The sequence below is a fragment of the Oncorhynchus clarkii genome, chromosome 28, assembly GCF_045791955.1.
Source record: "Oncorhynchus clarkii lewisi isolate Uvic-CL-2024 chromosome 28, UVic_Ocla_1.0, whole genome shotgun sequence".
Taxonomy (NCBI): Eukaryota; Metazoa; Chordata; class Actinopteri; order Salmoniformes; family Salmonidae; genus Oncorhynchus; species Oncorhynchus clarkii.
Window position 1 is genome coordinate 22300239 of NC_092174.1, and position 21400 is coordinate 22321638.

The 21400-nt window shown below is 41.6% G+C and overlaps 1 pseudogene; it reads right to left on the reverse strand.

Moving 5' to 3' along the window:
- Positions 1 to 1591: 1591 nt before the first annotated feature.
- On the reverse strand, positions 1592 to 18763 carry LOC139386729 (trimethylguanosine synthase-like; annotated as a pseudogene).
- Positions 18764 to 21400: the final 2637 nt, after the last annotated feature.

Here is a 21400-nt window from a genome sequence, read left to right on the forward strand (position 1 = left end):
TGCGACCTTTTGCCACATTTCAGGCTTCAAACATAAAGATATAAAACAGTATTTTTTTGTGAAGAATCAACAACAAGTGGGACACAATCATGAAGGGGAACGACATTTATTGGATATTTCAAACTTTTTTAACAAATCAAAAACTGAAAAATTGGGCGTGCAAAATTATTCAGACCCCTTATGTTAATATTTTGTAGCGCCACCTTTTGCTGCGATTACAGCTGTAAGTCGCTTGGGGTATGTCTATCAGTTTTGCACATCGAGAGACTGACATTTTTTCCCATTCCTCCTTGCAAAACAGCTCGAGCTCAGTGAGGTTGGATGGAGAGCATTTGTGAACAGCAGTTTTCAGTTCTTTCCACAGATTCTCGATTGGATTCAGGTCTGGACTTTGACTTGGCCATTCTAACACCTGGATATGTTTATTTTTGAACCATTCCATTGTAGATTTTGCTTTATGTTTTGGATCATTGTCTTGTTGGAAGACAAATCTCCGTCCCAGTCTCAGGTCTTTTGCAGACTCCATCAGGTTTTCTTCCAGAATGGTCCTGTATTTGGCTGCATCCATCTTCCCATCAATTTTAACCATCTTCCCTGTCCCTGCTGAAGAAAAGCAGGCCCAAACCATGATGCTGCCACCACCATGTTTGACAGTGGGGATGGTGTGTTCAGGGTGATGAGCTGTGTTGCTTTTACGCCAAACATAACGTTTTGCATTGTTGCCAAAAAGTTCAATTTTGGTTTCATCTGACCAGAGCACCTTCTTCCACATGTTTGGTGTGTCTCCCAGGTGGCTTGTGGCAAACTTTAAACAACACTCTTTATGGATATCTTTAAGAAATGGCTTTCTTCTTGCCACTCTTCCATAAAGGCCAGATTTGTGCAATATACGACTGATTGTTGTCCTATGGACAGAGTCTCCCACCTCAGCTGTAGATCTCTGCAGTTCATCCAGAGTGATCATGGGCCTCTTGGCTGCATCTCTGATCAGTCTTCTCCTTGTATGAGCTGAAAGTTTAGAGGGACGGCCAGGTCTTGGTAGATTTGCAGTGGTCTGATACTCCTTCCATTTCAATATTATCGCTTGCACAGTGCTCCTTGGGATGTTTAAAGCTTGGGAAATCTTTTTGTATCCAAATCCGGCTTTAAACTTCTTCACAACAGTATCTCAGACCTGCCTGGTGTGTTCCTTGTTCTTCATGATGCTCTCTGCGCTTTTAACGGACCTCTGAGACTATCACAGTGCAGGTGCATTTATACGGAGACTTGATTACACACAGGTGGATTGTATTTATCATCATTAGTCATTTAGGTCAACATTGGATCATTCAGAGATCCTCACTGAACTTCTGGAGAGAGTTTGCTGCACTGAAAGTAAAGGGGCTGAATAATTTTGCACGCCCAATTTTTCAGTTTTTGATTTGTTAAAAAAGTTTGAAATATCCAATAAATGTCGTTCCACTTCATGATTGTGTCCCACTTGTTGTTGATTCTTCACAAAAAAATACAGTTGTATATCTTTATGTTTGAAGCCTGAAATGTGGCAAAAGGTCGCAAAGTTCAAGGGGGCCGAATACTTTCGCAAGGCACTGTACCTGCTGGAGAGCGTGCTATGGGTGGGTGTTGTTATCGTGAGCTGAGATAAGGCAGAGCATTACCTAGCAAAGACTTATAGATGACCTGGAGCCAGTGGGTCTGGCGACCAATATGTAGCGAGAGCATACATAGGGCTTTGGTAACAAAATAGATGACACATAGACTGCATCCAGTTTGCTGAGTAGTGTTGGAGGCTATTTGTAAATGACATCGGCAAAGTTGAGGATCGGTAGGATAGTCAGTTTTACAAGGGTATGTTTGGCGACGTGAGTGAAGGCTTTGTTGCGAAATGGGAAGTCAAATCTAGATTTAATTTTGGATTGGAGATGTTTAATATGAGTCTGGAAGGAGAGTTTATAGTCTAGCCAGACACCTAGGTATTTGTAGTTGTCCACATATTCTAAGTCAGAACCGTCCAGAGTAGTGATGCTAGTAGGGCGGGCGGGTGCGTGCAGCGATCGTTTGAAAAGCATGCATTTAGTTTTATTAGCGTTAAATAACTGGTTGACCATCCTTTGGCAGCAATAACCTCAACCAAACGCTTTCTGTAGTTGCGGATTCAGACCTGTACAACGGTCAGGAGGAATTTTGGACCACTCCTCTTTACAAAACTGTTTCAGTTCATCAATATTCTTGGGATGTCTGGTGTGAACTGCTCTCGAGGTCATGCCACAGCATCTCAATTGGGTGGAGGTCAGGTGTATTTTCTTCAGTTGAAGTGTTGTTTCGTGTTTTACGTATTGTAGACTCATCAACAGACGTTAGCATGTTCCAGAGATTTCTGTAAGTCTAGCTGACACCTCATTGAGCATTCTGCACTGTGCTCTTGCAGTCATCTTTGCAGGACCTCGACTCCTAGGGAGAGTAGCAACAGTGCTGAACTTTCTCCATTTATAGACAATTTGTCTTACCGTGGACTGATGAACATCAAGGATTTTAGAGATACTTTTGTATCCCTTCCCAGCTTTATGCATGTCTTCTGATCTATTTCGATTGAGGCATGGTTCACATCAGGCAATGCTTCTTGTGAACAGCAAATTCAAATTTTATGAATGTTTTTTATAGAGCAGGACAGCTCTAACCAACATCTCCAATCTCGTCTCATTGATTGGACTCCAGGTTAGGGGTTCACCTACTTTTTCCAACCTACACTGTGAATGTTTCAATTCCATATAGACAAGAAAAATACAATAATGTGTGTTATAGTTATAGTTGTAGTTGAAGATCAGATCAAATTTTAGGACCAATTTATGCAGAAATCCAGGTAATTCCAAAGGGTTCACATACTTTTTCTATTCTCAGTATACTTCTTATCTTCTAATAACAGCAAACACGGACTTAGCTTTTTATAGTAGTAGATATGCAATAAAAGGCTATAGCTAGATCTCCCACTGCTAAGTAACCAGGTCAATGTGTTACCAAATAGGTGATGGCCTGCTTTGTTACACTGCTGATAAAATACATGATGATGGCAGAATACAATATCAATGAGGTCTACAGTATGAGGCCTGTTCCTGCTCTGGGAGCCTGTGATCTGACAGTGTGAACACATACAGCCACAGGCCACTGGATAGCACAGAGCACAGAAATGGGAAGTCATCTAAATAAAGCAGAAGTATGGGTATTCCCAAGAACACGTTCAGTACAGGCTCAGCAGGGCAGGCTGACGCCTGGCATCATCAGCTCTGACTACAGCTAAGACCCATTTCTCCACACTTCAGCCAAACTATGCACTTGCACACTACCCGTCATGGATTGAAAAGCAATGGATTGGTGTAAGCATTGTCTGGAGGGACTTCCCACCATTGTTAAATGGGAAGTGTGCAAGTGCACACTTTAGGAGAAGGGTGGAGAATTGGGATGTAGCCTTTATCCTCCTCCTGATAAGAGGCCCTGCAGAAACCTCACACCTCTAAAGGCCTTCAGACTATTGCTGTTATGTAATTTACACTGAAATATCAACAAATATAGTGCTTTCGGAAAGTATTCAGACCCCTTCAATTTTTCCACATTTTGTTACGTTACAGCCTTATTTTGGATGGATTAAACAACAAACATCCTCATCAATCTACACACAACACCCCATAATGACAAAGCAAAAACAGGTTTTTAGAAATGTTTGCATTTCTGAATACTTTCGAATGCACTGTACATCTTGACTCAATGGTAGACGATTAGCCAAGCATGACTAGCATGCACAAAGACTGTAAATCAAAATAAGATGCAAACAACCAATACTCCTCTACTTGTCTATCAGGGCACAAGGCGAGACCCAGATGCAGATACAGGTGGCAGTTGGTTGGACTCTTAGATGTTAATTGATCCAAAAAAGGGTCGGCAAGAGAATGGTCGTGGACAGGCAAAAGGTCAAAACCAGTTCAGCGTCCAGTAGGTACAGTGTGGCAGGCGGGCTCGAAGTCAAGGCAGGCTGAATGGTTGGGCAGGCAGGTACAGAGTCCAGAAACACGCACGGGTCAAAACTGTGAGGACTAGCAAAAAGAGAATAGAGAAGGCAGGAGCACGGGAAAAACACAGTGGTTGACTTGGACATACAAGACAAACTGGCACAGAGAGACAGGAAACACAGGGATAAATACACTGGGGAAAAAAGTGACACCTGAAGGGGGTGGAGACAATCAAGGACAAGTGACACTTGTTCATATAACCTACCTGATACATGTCTGCATTAAGTGGCAGGAAGTACACAATATTATCGGATATCATTTTGGACAACCTGAAAATGTCAAAAGTATTAACAGTTAAGGAAAACAACTGTGTCTGTTAGAGGGCATTTCAAGTCTTATAATAGAATGCTACAATGCGTGTAAATAGTAAATACTAGTGAAATATAAAAGATAGCTAACTTACTTTGTCAAGCAAAGAACAGCGCACCAACAAAACCAACAGTGCATCCCAAGTTCCTGCCTTTACATTCACTCCTAGCTAGTTAGTCATCATACTGCTTGCCCTGTCACTGTCTGTCTCTGCCACTCTGCCTCTCTGCGTGCCAGAAGAGGAAAGAACTTATCCCAGCCATGAAAACGGCCAGAGCAAGAGGGGGCATTTCTTACATACGCTATGACAGGCTCATTGTCCACCCTCCCTCCCAAAAAGCCTGGAATGGATGAGAGCCAAGCCTATGGGTTCGTAGCTTCAACCCTGCAGCACACTCTTAACACACACACCAACTGATTCATGGACTGCTGAATGTATACTTTTTCTCTTGCTTTGACTGCTCTTTTTCATATTATATCTATCTCAGATAAGCTACCCAGGAAAGGGCTGAAAATAGCCCATATTAATATATTTAGCCTTAGAAATAAGGTTCATGAAATCAATAACTCGCTAACATTCATACACTACATGATCAAAAGTATGTGGACACAACCTTGTCGAACATCTCATTCCAAAATCATGAGCATTATTATGGAGTAGCCCCACCCCACTGTGCTGCTAGAACAGCCTCCACTCTTCTGGAAAGGCTTTACACTGCATGTTGAAATATTGCTACAGGGACTTCCTTCTATTCAGCCACAAGAGCATTAGTGAGGTCGGGCACTGATGTTGGGCAATTAGGCCTGGCTCGCAGTAGGCGTTCCAATTCATCCCAAAGGTGTTCGATGGGGTAAAGGTCAGTGTGCAGACTAGTCAAGTTCTTCCACACCAATCTCGACAAACCATTTCTGTATGGACCGCTTTCTGCACGGGGGCCTTGTCATAATGAAACAGGAAAGGGCCTTCTCCAAACTGTCGCTACAAAGTTGAAAGCTAAGAACTGTCTAGAATGTAGTGTTAAGATTCCCCTTCACTGGAACTAAGGGGCCAGCCCAAACAATGAAAAACAGCCCCAGACCATTATTCCTCTTCCACCAAACTTTACACTTGGGGCAGGTAATGTTCTCCTGGCATCCGCCAAACTGATTCATCCCTCTCGAGAACGCATTTCTACTGCTCCAGAGTTCAATGGAGGTGAGCTTTACACCACTATAGCCGACACTTGGCATTGTGTATGGTGATCTTAGGCTTGTGTGCGGCTGCTCTGCCATGGAAACCTATATCATGAAGCTCCCGATGAACAGTTCTTGTGCTGATGTTGCTTCCAGAGGCAGTTTGGAATTCGGTAGTGAGTGTTGCAACCGAGGTCAGACTATTTTTACGCACTATGCACTTGTGCACTCGGCGGACACGTTCTGTGAGTGTGTGGCCTACCACTTTGCAGCTGAGCCGTTGTTGCTCCTAGACATTTCCACTTCACAATAACAGCACTTACCATTGACGGGGCAGCTCTAGCAGGGCAGAAATTTGACAAACTGACTTGTTGGAAAGGTGCCATCCTATGACAGTGCCCGGTTGAAAGTCACTGAGCTCTTTAGTACGGGCCATTCTACTGCCAATGTTTGTCTATGGAGATTGCATGGCCGTGTGCTCGATTTTATACACCTGTCTGCAACAGGTGTGGCTGAAATAGCTGAATCCACTAATCTGAAGGGCTGTCCACATACCTTTGTATATATAGTGTATATTAGCCACTTCTGAGACTCAATTCAATATTTAATTTGATGACAAAGCAGCAGCAATACAAGGATATAACATCTATAGAAAATACAGGAATGCTTATGGGGGAGGTGTTGCTGAATATATTCAGAGCCATATCCCTGTAATGCTTAGAGAAGATCTTATGTAAAAGTGTTATTGAAGTGTTGTGGTTGCAGGTTCACCTGGCACATCTAAAGCTTTTTATTTTGCGGTGTTGCTATAGGCCAGTGCTTACATTCAGTATCTAAATAATGTGTGTGAAATGCTTGATCGTAAATGCGATGTAAACAGAAAGGTCTACTTTCTTGGGGACCTGAATATTGACTGGTTTTCATCTGTAACCAGTGCCTGTAACCTGGTTCGGGTTATTAAGCAACCTACCAGGGTGTTTACAGACACTACAGGAACAAGATCATCCACATGTATTGATCACATTTGTACTAATACTGTAGAACTTTGTTCTAAAGCTGCCCATTGGATGCAGTGATCACAATATAGTGGCTATATCCAGGAGAGCCAACGTTCCAACAGCTGGGCCTAAAATAGTGTATAAGAGATAGTACAAAATAATTAGCTGTGACTCTTATGTGGATGATATTTGTTGGTCTGATGTGATTAATAAGGAGCACCCAGACGCTGCACTGAATGAAGTTATGGAATTACTTCTTCCAATTATTGATAAACATGCACCTGTTAAGAAACTGACTGTTAGAACTGTTAAGGCTCCATGGATTGATGAGGAATTGAAAAACTGTACGGTTGAAAGAGATGGGGCAAAAGGAGTGGCAAATAAGTCTGGCTGCACATCTGACTGGCTGACTTACTGCAAATGGAGAAATTATGTGTCTGAACTCAACAAAAAGAAGAAGAAACTGTATTATGAAGCCAAGATCAATGATATAAAGATTGATGGGAAAAAAAAAACATTGGAGTACTTTAAATTAAATTATGGGCACAAAGACAAATTCAATTCCATCTTTCATCGAATCAGATGACTTACTCATCACAAAATCATTTGATGTTGCCAATTATTTTAACGATTACTTCATTGGCAAAGTGGGCAAACCTAAGCAGAAAATGCCAACAAACAGTGAGCCATCGTACTCATGCATAAAAAAAACATATAATCAAAAGAAAAGCATTGTAAGTTTGAATTTTGTAAAGTTAGTGGAAAAATTATGAATAAATGACAAACCTCATGAAATTGACAACTTAGATGGAAAGCTACTGGGGATGGTAGGGTTACCCACTCCTATACCCACTCCTATCTGTCATATATTTAATCTGAGTCTAGAGGGAAGCCAAAGTCATTCCACTACCCAAGAGTGGTAAAGCTCCCTTCACTGGTTCTAACAGCAGACCTATCAGCTTGGTGCCAGCTCTTGGCAAACAGTTGGAAAAAACTGTGTTTGACCAAATACTATGCTATTTCTCTGTAAACAAATTGAAAACAGACTTTCAACATGCTTATAGAGTAGGGCACTCAACATGTGCTGCACTGACACAAATGACTGATGATTGGCTGAAACAAATTGATAATAAGATGATTGTGGGCGCTAGCTGTACTGTTAGATTTCAGAGCAGCCTTCGATATTATTTACCATAACCGGTTGTTGAGAAAACTAATGTGTTAGTTAGTTTTCTCAACCTCAGCTATATCATGGATTCAGAGCTTTCTTTAATGTAAGCTTCTTTAAATGTCAAACATGCAAAGTGCGGTGTACCGCAGGGCAGCTCTGTTGGCCCTCTACTCTTTTCTATTTTTACCAATGACCTGCCACTGGCATTAAACCAAGCATGTGTGTCCATGTATACTGATGATTCAACAATATACGCATCAACAACCACAGCTAATGAAGTCACTGAAACCATTAACAAAATGTTGCATATAGTTTTGGAATGGGTGGCCAGTAATAAACTGGTCCTGAACATCTCTAAAACTAAGAGCATTGTATTTGGTACAGATATTTCCATAAGTTTTAGACCTCAGCTGAATCTGGTAATGAATGGTGTGGCTGTTAAACAAGTTGAAGAGACTAAATAACTTGGTGTAACGTTAGATTGTAAACTGTCATGGTCAAAACATATAGATTCAAGGGTGGGGGAGTAGTCTGTCCGTAATTAAGAGATGCTCTGCTTTTTTGAAACCACACTCCACAAAGCAAGTCCTGCAGGCTCCTGTTTTATCTTATCTTGATTATTGTCCAGTACTATTGTCAGGTTCTGCAAAAAAATACATAGTTAAGCTGCAGCTGACCCAGAATACAGAGGCATGTCTTGCTCTTCATCTGCCCGGGTCTCTACCGCTCTGCCCTGGCCTCAACCACTCTGCCCTGTTCTCAAAAGCCCTGCCTCGGTCTCTACCGCTCTGCCTCTACCTCTACCCCTCTGCCTCTACCCTGCCCTGCCCGGTGTGCTGGAGTCTGGCCCATTGCCTGACTATAAAAGCCTGAGAGCAGCTATAACGAGAGGAAAAAAGGATATCCATCTGGAGCCATCATGCTCTTGATATCGAAGACATCTGCGCTGAGGTAGTCTGAACACCACATCCCCCCTAAGACGTGGTGCCAGCTTTAGGAAGTCTCCCTGCACAAAGTCGATGTGCTCGGCCACCTCATAGACCTGGACGTAGTGCTGGGCCAGAGCCAGACGCACTGGGTCGATGTCAATGGCTAGCACTACAAGGTGGAAGGGACAGGGAGGACAGAGAGTCAGACACATAGGGAGTACCACTCAGGACAATAACTTTTAACCTATAGGATATAACAAGGGCCCAGAGATTTTCCTGGTCACATCACAGGGTCAGGAAAAACTCTCGCCCTATCTATAAAGACAAATGCAGATACAGTATAAGCAAAAATATCTAAAGTTTATATCAAACATTTATGTACCTCTCTTCACAGTGAGGACAAACTGGATGACATTGCCTCCCACTCCACAGAAGGTGTCTATGAGTGGAAACTGTGGTCGGCTATCTTCTCTGGGGTGACGGAGAACCAGCCCTCTCTCTGTACATACACGGACGGACGGACGGACAGACAGAAAGAGACAATTAATATATATTCTAATTTCTGTAATTTTACTATAATACAAGGCAAATTAAGTGCATTTTAATACTCACATTTTAATAAATCAGAATTTGGGGGGTTTTGCAAAGAGAAATACTGTAGGTGTCCCCATTGCCCAGCATAGCCACCAGGGGTCAGACAAGTGTCAAATGGTTTTGTTCAAACTGCCATTCTGATATTCAAGCCAAGTCCAGAAATATAATATATAATCTAGTTGATTTATTTTGTGGGCTCATTAAGTCATGCTAGTGCCATGCGCAACTTCACCAAAACACTATCAGTGACAGTTACATTTCAAAACAGCTGTCATTCACAACATTTTACTGCAGGCAAAATACTAATATTAGGCCTGCTGGAATATAAAGTAGATGTGGGTTTACCATCACACCAGGAAAAGCCTAGTTATGATTATACTATACAAGACAACACAAAAAGTATTCAAGACGTATGCTGTGGATATTGAGATATATTAGACTATGTGGAGAGACTGGGATGCTTCATAGACCACGTCCTCCTGTCTCCCCTCGGAGACCCCTAGACCATCTGCCATCGTTCTCTAACCGAGTCTAGCAGTCATTGCTATTTTCTGTTCCGCTGCTTGTTTTCACAGCCTCCTCAGAGAATAAACACCTGTTAAGCCAAACAATGATGGGAGTGGTCTCTACTTGTTTTCACAGCCTCCTCAGAGAATAAACACCTGTTAAGGCAAACAATGATGGGAGTGGTCTCTACTTGTTTTTAGTGCTTCACGTCTCGCACTCTTTTATTATGCCTTCCTTCCCTCCATCCTGAGAAAAGTGACTGAGGAGAGGACTAACTTTACTGGGGCTCAAGGGAGGGTCCAAACAAAATATTGAGCTCATGCATTCCCCTAATGTCTATTGGCAACTATGTCTATGGGCGACTAGTTAGCGTTGTATTCTCAAACAGATCTTGAAGGGAAGACAACATCATGTCGGAAGTTTTAAAACCGAGCTACATCACTTCAGTCCCAGAAGACTAGATTACCCCTCTTCACAATCTGCTATCTATCATTAGCCAGGCACTGCTACACATGATGAAGCTGTACAGGCACTTTCTCAGACTTTACCCCTATGACTAATTGAGCAATAGACACCATAGGAATCTGATAGGAGTAGGTTGTAATCTGCAGTGGGTTTCAGCCATGCTACGATATGTGTCCAGGCTCTTCTCTGTTGACATGAATAATTGAATAGTTATGAAGGCTCTGATCTCGTTTTCAAACAGAATTCAGAATGCTCTATGAAAGACTTCTTATTTGAGCTAGGTAGACTAAAGACATATTAGTCATAATACTTTGGAGAATAGGGAGATTCGGAAGGATGAGATAGGCCCTCTGATAACCGATAAACTCTTTCCCAGATAGGTTGGAGAAGGCCGTCATATGCTATGCCTCTGCTTAAGTATAAATACAAGAAATCTAAAATAACTTATATCCAGCTCAGGGCTCCAGCTATGCATTTGGTTCGCTAACCTTCTAGCTAAATGTCAAGATAAAGCTTCTTGGTTACAATAGACATAATTGTTTTTTTTGTTTTGGTGAAATAGTGCCCCTTGTTTTTTCCGGTAATGCCGTATTCCCTGGTATGGTACAGAAATGGTATGAAAATCTGATACCGCCCAACCCTAACTAACAGTATGAATATTTGTCATTCTAGAGTACAAGGTTGCTTTTATTTCTGCTATAGTCTCTGCTCTTTTTGTTGGGAGAGAGATTTGATTTAGAGTTTATTATCTCTTTTAGTTCTCATTTGGACTAATCTTCCAAGAGTCCTTAAACATTAAAATACAATTTATAATACGATCTCATTTTCACATACATAATACACTGACATATTGACCAGATGAATACTCTAACATTCTGAAAATATAGAGTGATTCCTTCATCGACCCTAGTTCCGCACAACCTTCCAATTTATTATATTTAAAATGGTTCTACAGTATTGTATGAATTTATATATTGAAATGTTTCTGGTTTTCTCAGATAAATTATTAAATCTCTTTATTGCTCTAAATTGAAATGTTATATTGCCTATTTCTCTTTTCTGTCTGGATAACACAGATGATGGACACTATATTCCTAGTATTTACTGAATGTCTGTCTCTTTCCAACTGATTACTGTTGTGAATAGAGTTTGGCTGTTTTAAATGGTGTACATTGTGAAATAAAATAAGCATGTTTTTTTTTCAATTATCTTGTTGATTGATGACCAACCAAGAGCATTGAGCATGACTCCAACAGAATAACCACCTTTAAACAATCCTTGCTGCTTTGTTCTGTTCAATCTGCAGCCTCCTAATTTCACATGCTGATGCATTTCCCCAGACCACAGAACAGTAGTTTACCTGACTCCCAATTAGTGTTTGGGTTGTTTGCCTAAGAATCTTTCCTGATAAATATTTAGCTATCTTTCTGATCATGCATACCTTGGTTTTATTCGTGTTCAAAACAAGTTTGTTCAGGCAAACCCACTCCCTGATATTTCCCAGATCTACTTGTAGAGCTTGCTGAACCTGTTGAATTAATTGTCTTGCTGTATAAAATTGTAGCATTATCTGGAAATATAGTAGGTTGAGTTTCAGATAAGGCATAAGCAAGGTCGTTGGTATTATTAAGTAAAGAATTGTCCCAAGGCAGCTGCCCTGCGGTATTCCACAGTTAAAAGCATAAGGGGAAGAAAACAACCCATTGATATAGGTGGACTGTTTCCTGACAGTTCGATATTACTGTACCCAATTCCATGCTGCCTCCTTAAAAACATAATGCGATAATTCTGTCAAAAGTATTTCATGATCCACTAAATCAAATGCTGCACTAAAATCTAAAAATAGTACACCCACAAACCTGCCATTATTCATAGCATTAAGCCACTGGTCAGTCATGTCAACCAATGCAGTGGTAGTGGAACTTTTTTTGCAATAAGCATGCTGATTGGCTGTAATCAGATCATTCTTTTCCATGTACTCCCATATTTGTCTACTCACAATACCCTCCAATATCTTACTGAGTGAAGGGAGTAGACTATAGTCAGGAGTAATGGGTTCTTTGCTGTCTTTCGGAATAGGACACAGTTTAGCATGCTTCCATACATTTGTAAATGTCCCCTTTTCCAGTTTCCAATTAAATATATATTTCAGTGGAGCTGCAATCTGGGGAGCAGCACAGCGAAGTAAAATATTGTCCATAAGATCATAACCTGTAGATTTACCATCGGGTAATGACTTCAATAGGTTTAACACCTCTACTGACACCATTTGTAGACTAAAAGAGCAGGTGTTTTTGCTCATGATATGATCATCAATCCATTGGACAGTTGCTTGTTTGGGAGAATGGGTGTTTACATTATCGCTCAGTAAATTCATTTTCTTTGTAAAAAAAAAAATCTGCAAAATGATTGGCAATGTCAGCTGGTTTTGTTATTGTTATCCCGTCAACCTCCACACTAGATGGGCATGAGGAGATAGATGTACCAAGTAAGCCCTTAACTGTGTTCCATACCTTTCTACAATCATTTTTTACAATCAATAAAATATTTTTTGTAAAATAATGTTTTTTTCTTACGATTTAATTGAACTGCATAATTACGTAGTATTCTATAATTCTGTTAATCAATTTCTAGTTTAGATTTGGCTGCTAAGACTTTTGCCATATTATTTGAGAAAATGCCTCAGCCAGTTAATCATCAATCCATGGAGATGGACGAGCCCCAACAGTACTCTTTCTTACTGGGGCATGATGGTCCATTACCTCAGTGAGCAAATCAATAAAACATTCTTTAGCGTGATTTAAATCATCCTCTAGATAACTCAGCTCCCAGGGTACAGCGGCCAAATCATTTTGAAATAGCTCATGATTAAATGTTTTAAAATTTCTCTTGACCATAGTTATGGTCACAATATTATGGTCTGTCCAGCCCACTGGCATTGATCTGGCTTTTAAGCATTGCAATAGTATATTACAGAATATCAGATCAATGCATGTGTCTGAACGATGACCCAACTTAGTTGATGATCTAGTAGTATAATGAATCATTTGTTTCAAACCACAGCTCTCGGAATATCTCATTAATTTAGTTCTATTTTAATTATTATGATCCTTCCAATTTATATTAAAATCACCCAATATAAATACATCTCTGTTACTATTTGTGGCCTGGTCAAACACAGTGCATCCTGATACAGTTGGATTAAAATAGCCAGGGAGTTACTCTAGAGTCCTGATATAGTTGGATTAAAATAGCCAGGGAGTTACTCTAGAGTCCTGATACAGTTGGATTAAAATAGCCAGGGAGTTACTCTAGAGTCCTGATATAGTTGGATTAAAATAGCCAGGGAGTTACTCTAGAGTCCTGATACAGTTGGATTAAAATAGCCAGGGAGTTACTCTAGAGTCCTGATATAGTTGGATTAAAATAGCCAGGGAGTTACTCTAGAGTCCTGATACAGTTGGATTAAAATAGCCAGGGAGTTACTCTAGAGTCCTGATACAGTTGGATTAAAATAGCCAGGGAGTTACTCTAGAGTCCTGATATAGTTGGATTAAAATAGCCAGGGAGTTACTCTAGAGTCCTGATACAGTTGGATTAAAATAGCCAGGGAGTTACTCTAGAGTCCTGATATAGTTGGATTAAAATAGCCAGGGAGTTACTCTAGAGTCCTGATACAGTTGGATTAAAATAGCCAGGGAGTTACTCTAGAGTCCTGATACAGTTGGATTAAAATAGCCAGGGAGTTACTCTAGAGTCCTGATATAGTTGGATTGAAATAGCCAGGGAGTTACTCTAGAGTCAATACAGATGGATTGAAATAGCCAGGGAGTTAGAGTCCTGATACAGTTAAAATAGCCAGGGAGTTACTCTAGAGTCCCAATACAGATGGATTAAAATAGCCAGGGAGTTACTCTAGAGTCCCAATACAGATGGATTGAAATAGCCAGGGAGTTACTCTAGAGTCCTGATACAGTTGGATTGAAATAGCCAGGGAGTTACTCTAGAGTCCCAATACAGATGGATTAAAATAGCCAGGGAGTTACTCTAGAGTCCTGATACAGTTGGATTAAAATAGCCAGGGAGTTACTCTAGAGTCCCAATACAGATGGATTGAAATAGCCAGGGAGTTACTCTAGAGTCCTGATACAGTTGGATTAAAATAGCCAGGGAGTTACTCTAGAGTCCCAATACAGATGGATTGAAATAGCCAGGGAGTTACTCTAGAGTCCTGATACAGTTGGATTGAAATAGCCAGGGAGTTACTCTAGAGTCCCAATACCCAGGGATACAGATACATGGATTAAAATAGCCAGGGAGTTACTCTAGAGTCCCAATACAGATGGATTGAAATAGCCAGGGAGTTACTCTAGAGTCCTGATACAGTTGGATTAAAATAGCCAGGGAGTTACTCTAGAGTCCCAATACAGATGGATTGAAATAGCCAGGGAGTTACTCTAGAGTCCTGATACAGTTGGATTGAAATAGCCAGGGAGTTACTCTAGAGTCCTGATACAGTTGCCTGTTGATATAAAGTTTATCCATCACCAAGGAGACTCGTTGATTCCGGGAACGCTTTTCCTTCATGATGGGATATCCGTGGGGAAGTGATCATTCATTCCAAAATCTGTGTTTCTAAATTTTCTGCCCCAGACCTTCACCATTTCCTTTTGCTTACAATGTTCAAAACATGCAATAGCCCGTGGCCTTTTCCCAGAGGCCTTACTCATTCTATGGACTCTGGAGACAGTGACATTACACACGACATCAGTGGGCAGTTTTAGTTGAGTTGACATAAATTCTCGGACTGTGTCCTCACAGACTCTGCTGTTGTCATTCTCCGGTATCCCTGAAAATATTAGTTTCCCCATATTGATGGACACTGTACATCAAGCAATGTTTCTTTAAGTTGTTTGTTCTCCCTTTGCACCACCTCCACCCTGCAATGAATAGAGTCTACAGTACCTTTCAGCTCCGTGTTCTCTTTCCTTAGATCATCAATCTGACGTTGGCTGAATTCTAGACTGTCACATAATGCATTGATGTCCTCTCGTAACATATCCAAGATATCAAGTTTGGCAAGCCTTTTATTGATGGATTTCAACAAGTCAACATCCATATCCGTAAACCACTCCCCACTCACGCCCTCTTGCTTGTGGATGGTTTTATACCATTGTTGATACCGCTTGGCCAACTTGGCTTTGGTTTGTTGATTGGGTTTATTGTCCTTAACAGTGTTTGAATCCTCAGAAACCAGCGACATGTTTCTTTGAGTTCGTAAGTATCTCTCGTCAATGAATCGTTCAAGCTCTTCAATGGATTCTCAATCATCCAGCGTGTTTACAGGAAGAGTAAAACAACGGATGTATCTTTCTGGATCTGTACAGGCCGTCGGTAGATACAACCCCCAAACATTTTTTGACGATTGTGTACTCACTAGGACTATTATATTGAAAAGTTCCTGCAAACAATTAACCAATGGAGAGAAGAGCCAAATCGAGCACAGCTCCCGGGGAGGGGAAACTGACAGGTGGGCAGATGCACTCGGAACAGAACCTGTGACACCTGTTTCAGCTGCAAAGAGAGAGTAAAGGAGAGGAAAGACTCGAGAGTCATGAAAGAGTTGCTCTGCTGGGAGACAGGGAGAGAGCCTGATGCTGTCATGTCATGTGACACAGGGTGAGGTGTGCTTCACCGGCGTCAGCACTTCTCCCTACAGACAGGAAGCGGAGTGCCCTGTCTGCCAGCCAGCAAATCCATGCACTCACTACACCACCATCTCAACCTCCCTGCCTCTCTTTCCCTCTGCTTCTCTGAAAACAACATGATGTTAGACTTCAAGAGCAGCCAAACTGTAGCTTTTACCTTGGACATAACAGCCATTTGTTTCTCAACTGGAGAGAAAGATAACATTCAGTCACCTTGAGGCAAATCCTTTTCTTTTCAGATAAAGTGCATTCCTGAATCACATTTGACAACACTCCATTTGGGCTGCACGAATAGAAGTGGTTGGGAGACCACAATAGTTGTTCTCAAACTAGAGAAATATTAACACGTTAACAACAATAATAACGTAAAGTCGTTCCAAAATACCACTAACCCTTTCTGCTTGAGCCTGTATGAAGAAATCGGTTGTGTTTCCTGAAGTGTGTGTGTGTGTTCTGTTTGCTCTGTGACTCAACTTGTTCCAATTTGATGCCCTCATCGAACCAGGAGAAGAGACCGGTAGCGCTGGGCCCAGTACTTAGCCAGCTCAGGCTCCACTGCAATCTCAGCTGGCATCACTCCACATTTCTCTGTTTTCTTGGTATTATTGTTCTTCTTTTCCTTCCCAGTAGCCTCTGGAAATAGGTAGTGCAAAAGTTGTACAAGACTTCTACAATCAAACAAGAAATACACTAACGTAGATCTGACATGAATTGTTTATGAAGAAACCCCGGGTTAGAAAAAGGTCTAAACCGGCTGTTGACGCAAACTCACCTGTGTTATTGTGTTCAGGTGCTCCGGGAACTAAGTAGTCTGGTATGTCCAGTGAGTACACCTCTCTTCTGAATTGAATCTCATCATCCTCTTCATCTTCTATTCTGGTGAAGAGGTTCTGATGAGAGGGTTGCTCAGTACTATCCAACTCCAGAGGGGTATTCCTCTCTGAACTTTCTGGAGGAACCTCTGAACCTGAAGACAGATCAGGACATGTGATCTGCAAGTACAAGACACAAGCATGAGCAATAAACACTACATCAACAGAGAAGCATGACACGTTTGACAACAAAATAATACTTTACAATAGGCTTACTCCGTGCTGAAGTCATTTCTACTGGGCCTGCTGGATGATGGAGCCATTTGCTGCAGACAGTAAAAACAGCAAGTCTTGCCCAGAAGATCAATTCAGTGAGCTCATACAGAGAGATGAGTGGAAAAGCACTGCATTTAAGACCTCCCACAGTGTGACACTACTTTATAATGTCTCAACTCAGTGTCAACTCAGTAGAAACACACGGATATCTACTTCAATGGTGGGGGAACCTATAACTGTAGGTAAAGAGAGTCATTAAGTTTCTCCTTGTTTGAAGTGCTGTTTGTGCACACTCAAGTACTTTGACAAGTTTCAATTTCTTTGGGATAAAACAAATCCAGCACAGTCAGCAAACAGAGAAAAGCAGCATTTCCTAGCTTCTCTATTATGGTATGAATAAGCATCTGAGTTTATAGCAACCAACTGAACCCTCTGAAGGTCAGCCAGTGATGTGAACTTCCTACATCAGCCGTCCAAAGGTAGTCTTACCAATGAAATGTGACTGACTCAAATAAGCGGATGGTACATGAACTTTAAACAGCACGGCTACCCTTGAACCAGTGCAGTGTGCCGGCGCATTGTAAATAAATTCAGTCGGACGAAAACAGTGGCTGCACGTTTAAAGAGATGCAGTGTGTCAGAGGGTGTCAGAGGAGGGCAGCACTGACAGGGAGGGGTTGGGGGGATAGGAGGGGCTCCTGTGGAGTCTTGGCTGCTCTCCCATTCTCTCCTCTGCCAGCGGACACTGAGTGAACACTGAGGCTGAGGCTACAGGCAGCTGAGTTAGACATGATGCAGACCTCTCTGACAAAGCTTCCCCCGGTGTCAACCACAGCACATCCTCCTCCTCACCACACTCATCCACTTGCTAGTCAGAAGCTGCTATGAACTGTGGGTGTGTGCTATAACTACCCAGCTACCACCCGGTTACTCAACCCTGCGGCCCTATATACATACATGGAATCACTGGTCACTTTAATGTTTACATACTGATTTACTCATCTCATATGTATATACTGTATTCTATTCTACTGTATTTTAGTCAATGCCACTCCAACATTGCTCGTCCTAATATTTATATATTTCTTAACTACGTTATTTTACTTCAGATTTGTGAGCATTGTTGTGAATTGTTAAATACTGCTGCAGTGTTGGAGCTAGGAACACAAGCATTTTGCTACACCCGCAATAACATCTGCTAAATATGTGTATGTGACCAATACAATTTGATTTGATTTGATTAAAAGGGAGGGTGACTATTGGTATTCCTATCAAAAATAATTTCAGAATAATTGGTCAAATGTTTACAGGGCTTACTTTTTGAAAGGTCTTGCTCAGCTTGGGCTCTGTGATATCTCCCTCTTCAGTAAAGAAGGTGTGCTGGTTGATGTGGCAGGATGCTCTCCTACCGCCACATAGCTTCCTATTCCTCCCAGCCTTCCCACCCTGGTGGTGCCTGGGGCTTAAACTTCAGCACACTCTCAAACCTAATACACCAAAACATGAAAAGAGATTGATTATGTGAGATTGTCCTCTTAGAATATCATACAGATAACTGGTCTCTGTTCGAAATGGCACCCTATTCCCTACATACTGTAAAAGTGCACTACTTTTTGACCAGGCTGGTCAAAGGTTGTGCACTATATAGAGAATAGGGTTCCATTTGGGATGTAGCCCAAGTCTCATGTAGTAATGGTCACGTACATGGGGTCGTGGCTGCACTTTAATCACAGTTTATCCCAGGCTTCCTCTACAGACATCTGAGGGTTCTCCTCCACATCCAGTTCATGACTGTGTCAATTAATAGATCAGTAGACATCATTAGCCTAACAAACAATCACAATGATTGAACAAGGCTACATCCCAAATGGTACCCTATTCCCTATTAATGTACTACTTTTGACCAGAGCCCTATGGGGTGCCATTCGGGGGGCATGCAGAACAATTTTGTTACATTTCACAAATAATTGTGTAGGCTTAATCATATATCAGTCCCCAATACCAGCCTTTGGGTTGGAATGGACCATGTGATTCTTACTGATTTACATCTATACAGATTCTACAGAATCTATTTACAGAATCCTTGGTTAATTGAAACACGATGGAGTGTTTATCATTGGACATAAACATCTCCTTAGATCAAACTGAAATTGAAAAAGACAGTGGATAAGCACTTTCATTCCTTCCCCAGGCTGACACTTTTACATTCAATGCATCATAGTCAATATTTCAAACTTTTACAGCTTGAACCATAGTCCAATTCAAACCCATAGGAAAAAATATGTCAGTCACTGTCAGCATATGGCAGCCAATTGAAGCAGTGATATTCAGTAATACTATATTGGTTGAGCAATAGAGGACAATACTGAAAAATGCAGCAAGGTATGGATATATGGATAAATTATGTCATGTAGCTTACCTCCACTTTACTTTTGCAATTCTTCTATGTGGTGTTTCATCACCTTCACTATTAGATACTCTTCTCTCACTTGATCCATTGTTATTTTTCCGGGAACACCCATCCTGTGTCTGGAGGGAAGAAACGTGTACATTCATTTATCCCTTCAACATTACATTCTACATTCATGTTTTCTGATCAAAAGGATAAAACAGGGAAAAGGAAGTTGGCATGTGGTATAAAACATTGCTACAAAGCCAGATAAAAACAGATATACTATGCCATATAAATGAGGGCAGTGTCGTGTTGTATGGGATCAGTCACGGACAGGATGGAAAATCCCAGAGGAGAGGGAGACGTTGAGTCAGGCAGTGGTGCGCGCCACTGTTCTCTATGACAAGAAGAGCCATTAAAAATGCTTGGGCCTGTGTCACATGGTCCTTTCATTCAAAAGGAACACATCTTTTGATAGTATGATGCATTAAATACTCTGACAGAATCAATGCACAGTTTGGAAAAAGCCCAGAATTACAAGCACTAAAATACGTTTTTAGGTCTGTTGGACATAAAGTAATTTTGAGTAGAACATTGGGCTGCCTGGCTAATGACATTGTTAGGTTCTTGATATAATAATTTGGGAGATAGCAATCATTGCTATGTCAATATAGTTTCAGTCTCCTCAACGATACAGAATAGTTGACTAAATTGAGAAACAGAAAAGGCATGTATATAGGTTGGTGGGGGGACTCACCTCTTGACTCAGTGGGCTTAGTGTTTGAGGAGGCAGCTCTTTTGCGATTACCACCATCACAAGGTTTATCATCATTTCCACTGACATGGTCTGCTTGCTATTGGCCCTAATCACACTGGTCAGCTACCACTGACAAAAGTCTGTCCAATCAGATCGATCACTTCACTAGTGCCCGCCTGACTTCACTTCAGCCTTCCTCCAAACTCTGACTCCCCTGGATCACGACAGGGAGTCGGCTCTCCATCGGCGCTGCTTGACTAGTCAATGACTATTGCCAATGCTTATATAAATGTGTCTTTTTCAAAGCAGGATATGAAATCCATGGTATGGAGAAGATTCCCGATGAAGGAGCAGCTCTTATAGTCTATTATCATGGGGCTATTACTTTCTGGCAAAGGTCCTCATTCAAAAGGGACGGATTGTTCACTCAGTCGCTGATTACTTTCTGTTCAAAGTTCCAGGTAAGATCTTCACAGTTCCATTTCCCAGTATCTAAATATAAAAGTGAGATGTTACATTCAGCCCTCTGTAGTTGATCAGTAAAGTGTATAGCCTATAGTTGCCGTAGTCCATTCTTACTACATGAGCCACTTAGACCCTAAAAGCAGGACCTTTTATTGTTCTCTGTAGGGTTCAAGCTGCTGTTGGAGGTGTTCAGTGTCATCCACGGGCCCCAGGAGGAGTGTGTGAAGGCCCTAAAAAGTGGCCACCTCCTGGGCATCTCACCTGGAGGGGTGAGGGAAGCCCTCCTCAGTGACGAGACCTATCAACTGCTCTGGGGGAAGAGAAAGGGCTTTGCAGAAGTGGCTATCAATTCCAAAGTGGTACATATGGGTTTTTGTCTTCTGTCTTTGTTCTCACAGGATGTGTCCCAAATGGCACCCTATTCCCTATATAGTGCACTACTTTTGCCTGGGAGGGTGGAGGTTCTGCTTTTCCTCCTGGCCCCTCACTGAGATCAAATCAAATGCAACCTTGGTGCTTTCAACAGTGGAATCATTCTTCTCCACCTGGAGTGAAGGTGGATCTTCTTCATCCAGATTCTCAGGAGCTGCTTCCCAGTGGATGGCATTCTTCCTCATCAACTTTCTCCCCTTCAAGAGAGAGAGCATCGGAGCAACATTATCTTTTTTCTTTCTTTTAGGTGGACTCTATGGTGACGGACAGACATAGGCAAAGTTAACTTGCTACTACGTACAGCTCTTTTCTGTGCAGAGGAACTTATGAACTCCACAGGCAGTCCCATGC